The sequence below is a fragment of the Empidonax traillii genome, unplaced genomic scaffold, assembly GCF_003031625.1.
Source record: "Empidonax traillii isolate 1590-97213 ecotype Southwest subspecies unplaced genomic scaffold, ASM303162v1 scaffold295:size639837, whole genome shotgun sequence".
NCBI classification, from domain to species: Eukaryota; Metazoa; Chordata; class Aves; order Passeriformes; family Tyrannidae; genus Empidonax; species Empidonax traillii.
The window spans coordinates 98,896-107,361 of NW_020955488.1; the positions used below are offsets into that span (position 1 = coordinate 98,896).

Below are 8,466 nucleotides of genomic sequence, written 5' to 3' on the forward strand. Positions count from 1 at the left end.
AAAAAAAAAAAAAAAAAAAAAAAAAAAAAAAAAAAAAAAAAAAAAAAGCACAAGCAAACCAAAAAGTACAAGGTACAAGGCTGTATGTGGAGCCTACAGTGAGCACTACCTGTCGTGTCTGCGCGGCTCTCCCCGGCTGTCTCTCTCTCCATGTAATACGAGGGATGTTTTCCCATTGCCCCATTAGGAAAGCATCATATTGTTATCAATTCACCGCAGCCCTCAGCGATAGATCAATGTGGCTCCCCCTTCGCAGGGAGGGATTGAAGGACTGGATTGAATTGTCTAGTTTTTCCCTATCAGGAACTTTGTCAGGTAATCTGCTGGCTGCAGCCTGAATTTACAAGCCGCAGACAACAACCTAATGAGGCAGCCAAGCTGTTAGGCGAGCTGCTCGCTCCATGATGAGATGCTAAATGAAAAGCTGGTGCGACACACGCAGTTTGTTATCATTCAATCTGCTTGAAACCGCAAACTGGTCATTATCCAGCCATTATTTTAGTTGATTTACAATCGCGGTGGATGAAGCAATTGCTGTGGCTTGTTCAGTCCCCCGGCGGGGAGATGGGAACCAGCTTGTAATTTGCATTTACACGATCTGACTGAGCAGCTTATTAGATCTGGATATTTATTTTCCACTTAACCGATGTTTGATTACACTTTAATAAAGTACAAGAAAACTGTCTGGCTGCCTGCGACTGATTGATCCTGCCGGGTGGTTTCTCTGGGATTTCGGGTAATGAAACAAGAGAGACCAGGCAGGATGCATCTTAAAGCAAGTGACAAAACCAGTTGCCTGGCACTCAGATGTGGTGGCGCGTCGCTCGGAGGGGACCAGTGGCACGGGGGCCGCCCCCCCCCCGGGGCCACAGGTAACAGCAGGAGCGCCATCCCCACCCCCGTGTCAGGAGAAGGGGTGGCGGTGATGGAGTCAGACGGGGACAGACAGCTGCAGCCCCAGGCATGTCTTCTCCCCATGTGGGCCTGGGCCATGCGGGGGACACTGGGCACGCTGCCCTGCTTGAGGGTGGCCGGGACCCTGCACCATCTCCTCAGCTTCTGTCCAGCTGCTTTACCTGGGGACGGCGCCAGCAGCTGGGGGGCTGTTCCTCTGAAGCAGGATTGGTTTCATGCTACTGTAGTGTGTTCGCCAACAGCATTGCTCTAGGACAGAGGCAGCAACCATTTACTAGAGAAGTAAGATCTTTTGAGCCCTAGGTGATCAACAGATACAATATTCTCCTCTTCCACAAATACTCTGAACCCACAGAAGCCCAACCACCTGCATACAGGAACCTGTAGGCAGTGCCTGCCCAGTCCTTCTCCCATTGGGCACTGCCTTGGTTAGAAAGAGTGTTGGTCCATGATTTCACAGTAAGGCAGGACTAGGCCCTTTGAGCAGTGGTTTTCAATGGTATGTCCCATTGGTCTACCCACCCTGAGGTGCTGGGACTCTTCCTTGCCACGGTCACCAGGCACACTGAGCACTATGACAGTCTGATGCTGGATAACTCAGAATTCCCCAGGCAGCCCGAGGTGGAGCCAGGCCCTTCTCTGTGGTAACACCAGGCATGACACCTGTGTGAAAGGAAGGGGAAAGCCGAGGCGGCCACAGTTGCAACAACGTAGTTGGCTCCAAAATATAAGCCTGGCATTGGGCAGTAATTTTAAAAAGGCATCGTGTTGTGGAAATAAGGCTCATCCCTAACCAGGGGTTAACTGCCACAACAAACTCTCCAGGACAAGAGCAAAATCTCTATTTCTTGAAATCCTCAAGACCATGAGACTTTCTGGAAGGCACATTTTACTGAAACACAAATTATTTGGCTTAATGCCTTAGGACTGGATGGAATTATACGGCCCTGTAACAAGAGAGGTCAGGCAGATGATTTAATGGTCTCTTCTGGCCTTAAGAAACGTTAACTTGCCCACTTCCCGCCCACCGATACCGACTCATCCCCATGGCCGCACGGTCTGTCCCCATCCCCGAAGGGCCAAGCCTCAGCCTACGAGACCCCCTTTAGCATCAACCCTCAATCCACGCGGGGGGCGGGTCTGGGAGTACTGTGGCTGCTGAATCTCCAGGGAGGGGGAGGATTGTCAGTGCAACCTGACCCGTCGCTGTGCTCCGGCGCCCGCGGACTGCTCGGCCCGGGGCGGTGGCGGGCGAAGAGCGCTGCCCCACCGAAACTCAAGTGGAGTGTCCCTTTTGGGGCTCTGGGCAGTGAACCTCGCGGCTGAGGCGCTCTGCACGGAGAAATGGGTGCATGCAACCTGCCGGTTCCCCCGGGCGGAGAGGATGAGCCTCTGGGGGGGAGAAACCCAGACACCTCTGCCCCTCACCGCGGGGGTGCGCAGGCAGCCCCGCCGCCGGGCAGCCCCGGCCACGGCACTTCTCATCGCCGCAGGACACCGCCAAGGCTGCTGGGCAGTGCCGTGGAGTAAACAGTGGCTCCCCGAACCCATCCTTACCCAGCTCTCCCAGGTAGCGCCAAGCGCTGACACGTCTGTAGAACGAGCGTTTACGTTTACAGTGCTGGGACTGGAGGGACATTTACAACAAAACGGTCCGGATTCCTGAGGACATTTTCTCTTCCAGCTGCTTTCTAAATATAGTACACGGCAACGCACTATCCAGCACCGCATCCTCGTTCTGGCACTTAAGGAAATTCAAAGTCAAGCTGGAGAAAAAAATAGGGAGATAAAGACATTTTAAAGAAAAAATTAAAATTAGCATCGAGTCTTTAAAATCCACGTCTGCATTAAGGTCACCCGAACAGCGAGAAGGACCGACTACTCGTATTTTAAAACCAGCTGTCTTTTTTCCACGGAGACAGTTGCTTGTCTCATGACCCATCGATAGCTTGTTAATACAATTTAATTCTGCAGTTGTTTCTGTTTAAAGAGTGTTTGGAGTGAATTGTTTCTTTTGTTTATGATCAAACAAACGAGGTCTGGTAATCTTATGTTTTATCTTCCTAACATATGGAAAAGCTATTTATCCCAGCCAATCACAATAAAGTGAAGAAAACCCCATTTTATGGAAAGGTATATATCACAAGTTTGTTCATCATTAAAGATATGATTACCAGTGAAAACCCTCCAAAAGTGGCACATTTATGATTCCAGGAACAGATGGGGACATCCATTTTCCTTGCAAATACTTTTGAAATTGCTCTACTGGTAGCAGTATAAAAATGATATACAGATGCCAGTGCCAACGAAGCCGGGACAAGAGGTCCAGATTTACACAGTAAAAGCTTCACATGCGCTCTGTCAGCTTTGATTGATCTGCGCTATACCTCAGAAACTTGTTGACTGGGAAAGGAAACAGCGCAAATAATTCACTGCAACAAGGCAGATAATTCACCCGGCCAATCGCTCCGCTCCGCTCCTCCGGGCGGTGACATACGAGTCCTCCTGCCGCACAAAGAAGCATCATTCTCCAGCGTGAGCAGCGGTCGGTGTCACGGAGAGGGGGGAAGAGGGGGAGAGAGAGAAAGAAAGGTGGGAGCAGTGCACACAAAAGAAGAAGCGAGAAAGGAGAAGTTGCTTTTAGGCTATGGGTACAGCCATCTACCTTTTCCGTGCCGAGCCTAGGCCGAGCCATTCAGCCCCAATTGTCATTATCATATTGATTAAGTTCATCAGAGAGCAATTTTAGGTTTAACGCCAGCGGATTGGGAGAGGGAGCAAAGAATTATCTAAGAACAGCACAACATTCTTACCTCAGGGACGTTTCCCTGTTCCAGTTCATTGAGGGAGTTGATTAAGTTTAAATGAAGCAGACACTGGATAAAAGTAAGGGTATTGACCACTGGGCAGCACGGTCTGCGCTTGAAAAGGCCTGATACATGCAGAAAAGCAAGATTTGCTAAATGCTCTAATCTTCAATCAAATCTTACATCAATACAGACAAAGTTTGGTAATGAGAGATTCAATGAAGCATGCGGGAGAAAGAATTAATCCTCTTGGTCTAAACTGGGTTCAACTTTGAAGCCTGCTCCGAAGGAAAGACAGTTATCTAAATGCTAAATAAGAAACTTATTGTACTTTTCATGGCATGCTAATCTTTTGTCTATTTCATCTCTATTATTTGTATGCTTATAGGCGGCAGTTGTCATGGTGATTATATCAAACCACTTCTGTGTGGATGGCTGCGAGGAATCAGGGCCTCCCTCCAGCCCTCCACCGAGGCCAGCCCGCCCGCCCGCTGCTCTGCGCGCCCGCGGCAGCGCCCCGCACCCGCGGCCGGCCCCGCACCAGCCCCGCCGCTCGGCCCGCAGGGACACGGGCGGGACAGGAATCGCCTCCCTGGAACCGGCGGCATTTTGTCAGTACCGGCCCCTTCCTCCCCCGCATCACCCAAACCGCAGCGACCTCCCTCCATGAAGAGGTGCTTTTTTCCCCCTTCCTATTTTTTTTTTTTTTTTGTGAGCTTGCCTTGATAAGCTTTTGATGTCACAAATCAAACACTCGCCAGGAGGTAGATAATGGGGAGTGTGATCTCCTCTATTTGTACATAGACAGCGCTTTTGCACCGGCGCTGCCGTGAACCAATATCAAACTCCCCGGGCTTTGCTGGACTCTGCCCGCCGCCCCCCGGCTCAGAGCCCGGCTCCGTGGGGGGACCGCCCCGCTCCCCGCCCGGTCCCACCGGGAGCCGTGGCTCCCCCGGGCTTGGGCAGCCCCTGACAAGGAGAATTTAGATTCATGTTATGCAAATAGCGAGGTAAGCGCAGTCTAATTGCACAAGGTCTGGAGAAAAAGAAGAGGGGCGGGAAGAGAAGAAGAGCGCAAGGATTTGTATTTTCGGGGGGGGGTTGGTTTGGGTTTTTGTAACTCCACGTTGCTTACTCTTGAAGGCAAGGCAACGGGCTCCGGCCCAAGGTCAGCGCTGCGGGAGGTGCTGGGAGGACCGGCCGCCCCGGCAGCCCTCGCCTAGCACAGCCAGGTAGAGCTATCGTGGGAGGGGGTGGAAATTCCCAGGATATCAACCACACTCCCTAATTTCTCTTCTGGTACCCGTGAGGGACTAACGGAGCCTTTTTGAACAGCTCCGGAAGGGAGGGAGCCAACTCAAATAGGTGGGTGCGGGATAGAGAGAGCCTTCCACCGGCTTGTCCCCTGACGTTATAATCTGAGCGCACAAGGGTGGCACCCGAGCTTTTATGTCTTTTACAAAAGTTGCCAAATTAAGGTCGGATTAGGGCTCCCTTCAGGATTTGTGGGCTCTTTAAAGGCTGGGAACTGGCCGTATAGCTCGCGAGTGCTTATGAAAAGCTTAAAAAGTAATAAAAGGGGGAGTGATCCCGAGAGAAAGTAACATATATAACTCTTATTAAAGGAGCAGCGAGTAGGGCTGTGAACTTGAATAACTGTTTGAACTTTAATTTGTTCATTAACAGGATTTGCCCCTGACTGTGAATGTTATTACTTCCCTTAAAAGCGAGGTGCAAATGCAAAGCCATAATGAAAAAGCCTGGCAAAAAGTTAAACGCCTCGTAATTACACTAGCCTCATTGAAAACTTAAAGGAACACAAAAGTGAAGAAAACGGGATCTGGGCTGATATTCCCAGCGCCCCAGCCTCGCACAACAGTGGTGGCGAGCGCCGGGCCTCAGCTCCCGACCCCATCAACTCCCGATAGCTCCCTATATCAGTATGTGAAACGGTTGTGTTTAAACAAGTTTGAATCACCTTTAAATCATTAAAATTCCATGTTTTCCTCAGTGGGGAAAGCCTGGTTTATTCCTCTAACTGTTTTAAGTCTTGAGTGAAACACGGTGTCTGAAGCCTGATCTAATCTGCATGTTTGTATCCTAAACAGGGCACATTAGCTCCTCTCTACCCCATCACACCGACAGTAGATAAAACTCTGGAGAACCGCAATAAAACAAACTGCTACTCCTCTCAGAAGGTATCTGACTTTGTACGGATGCGTTTGCCAGTTAGCTCCGCGCTGACTGTCGTTTCATCTGTCAGTCATCCCTTTCTCGGGCTTGTCAACTGCGTTTTTATAGATTCGCTTGTGATCTGCATCCTTCCTCAACAGGAACATGCAGCCAGGTCGCAATTAAATATACAGATGCACGAGCTGTTAGCAAGATTCCACCCTCCCATCCGCAGCCAAGTCGGGGAGATGATTGCCCTGTCACTTCTCCTTTAGACTTGAAGCGCCTTAAAACTCGCCGGCAGAGCGCCGCGTTCGGTAGCCCGGCGCTTGCTTTGTCCGCCTCTTCTCGCCACCGACGGCTCCTTTCAAGTTCTCACTTCCGCAGCTCCCGGAGGCGCCGAGCCCGGCGCCCCGCACCGCCAGTGCGGGGTACGCTCCTCGCCCGCGGGAGCGTTTGGCCGGCTTTGGGGGTTCCCCACTCGGGGAAGAAACCTCGAAAGCGAAGGACAAGAAAGGTAGACGTGCCCTGGCAAGGCCTGGAGCAGCCGCACAAGCGGGGTTCTGCCACGACCGCCGGCAACGCCTCCGGCCGTCCGGATTTGCCTTCCAGGTGGACATGGAGACTCCCGATCGAGCCAGGTTTGCAGTCTTGTTTCAGACCAGAGGAAAAGCAAGACGGCGCTTCATAAAGAGAGCGTGTGTGAAAAATCTTCTGCTAGTTTGAAGTACTTTCCTACTTCTACAATTGCCTGCACAATACGGAGATTATGCTAGCTTAACACTAATAAGGGGAACTGCTTCAATTAGATCACTATATAAAAATAAATATCCTATTTTATGGGTCTAATTATTTACTTTTTACATTTTCAGCACTGTTATACTCATTTAACAAACAAACAAACAACTCCCAACAAAACACCAAAACCACAAACCCAAACTATTTAATGGAACAGATACTCAGAAAAAAAAATTGTATTATTCACAAAGTAAATAACTTCAACTCTATCTGTCCATTCCTGCATGGACAGTCAGCACTGTCACCCCAGGGAAGATCTGCAAACCCAGCAAATCAAGCTACCATTTGAGAAGCAATAAATACAGCCTAGGCTTGACCAAGAAGACATCAGAAAGGACAGGGGTACCATTTTCTGTACATCAGCTCATCAGAATCGTTGTACTAACTTAGAACTGGAAAGAAACTTTATAAAACAACCAGATCCCAAGACAGTAGCATCTTAGCCAGAAAAAAACCCCTTCCTCTGCACCTGGAGATGAAGCAGCAGGCTGGGCAGGGCATGAAACATGGGTGGAGTGTTTTCTGCAAGAAATAGGGCCAAGTCACACAATGCCATTCAGTGCCACATCTGAGTAGCCTTCAGCTCCCATCGCCCTGCCACTGTATCACAAAAACTCGGTGCACACGTGACAGGACACTTATCTGATATTGCCCCTGAAGGAAGAGTCTCAGCCTTCTCACCAGGCAGACGAAAAGCGTTCTTGGCAAGGGTTGCTAAGTAATGCGTACCCAAGCTGTAATCTGGTTACTAAACAGCATGAGAGCGTCCCGGGAATAGGAGACTTACCATGGCTTTGGCCTTGCAATGACCACACACAGTACAGGCTGCTGTGCTCACGCTGCTGTACTGTGATGTCACTGCACGGCATTTCTCACAGGATCAGGGCAGAAACTACCACTGTGTCGTTAGTGCCCCCCATCTAACCTCTGACGATTGCTTTTGATTTGAAGATAATGTGATATAGCTCAGATATATCCAAGGCTTCCTCACGCACTGATTAAATTGTCCAACTTCACTGAGTAGACTTGATTAACTGCAAACCTGGAACTGGATGTCACCTTCACATGAGCACCACAGGCCTACCTACAATAGGAAAGACTAGCCACAGGCTGGCAGGAGGACAGCAAAATGAAGCCTGCCAGAGCACCCCAGAGTCCCCTTGGGTGCAGAGGCTACTGACACTTGTCAGAGAGCAACTGTATATGGGAAAGCAACACCCTCAGCAGTTCATAGGCCCGAAGATGTGTCACCTGCTGGTCAGGAGCTCATCAAAGTCAGAAAAGATTTTAAAAAATGAGTAGGCATCTATTTGGCTCACAGGAGGTATTTTTCACCCTGGGCAGGGCAGGACAGTGCAGGGCAGAGTGCTTACTGCTCCCAGCAATGCTGGGATGAGGGTCAGGCCGCAGAGGTTTGTTATCAGGGTACAGGAGTGCTTTGCCACAGCTTCTCCAGGCTGGGGTGGTTGAAAGATGGACCTTCTAGCTTCTGCTCCGGTACATCACTGGCACCCTCACCTTTAGAGACAACATGAATTCTGTTTTAAAATAAACACTGCAGATCAATCCTCTGTGTATTTCTGATCATATAATGCATGCAATTCGACCTGCAAGACACATGAATTGTAACACTTTCATAAATCAGCATTTTACACAGCACATCCTGATCCTGTGAGCTAACCTTGTCTTCAGAGCTGACAATTCCCAGCATCATCGCTTTGAAGCATTGAAATGGTGAGTTGGCAATCTACTAAGCCAGAATGAACGTCTGAAA

General features: G+C 49.8%; 1 long non-coding RNA gene across 1 annotated transcript; it reads right to left on the reverse strand.

The window, feature by feature from the left end:
• Positions 1–1,323: 1,323 nt before the first annotated feature.
• On the reverse strand, positions 1,324–4,192 carry LOC114060873. Its single transcript, XR_003571995.1, has 3 exons — positions 3,371–4,192; positions 2,473–2,681; positions 1,324–1,578 (listed from the first exon to the last, which is right to left on the reverse strand). It is a non-coding gene; the product is annotated as an uncharacterized LOC114060873 (long non-coding RNA).
• Between the last annotated feature and the right edge of the window lie 4,274 nt (positions 4,193–8,466).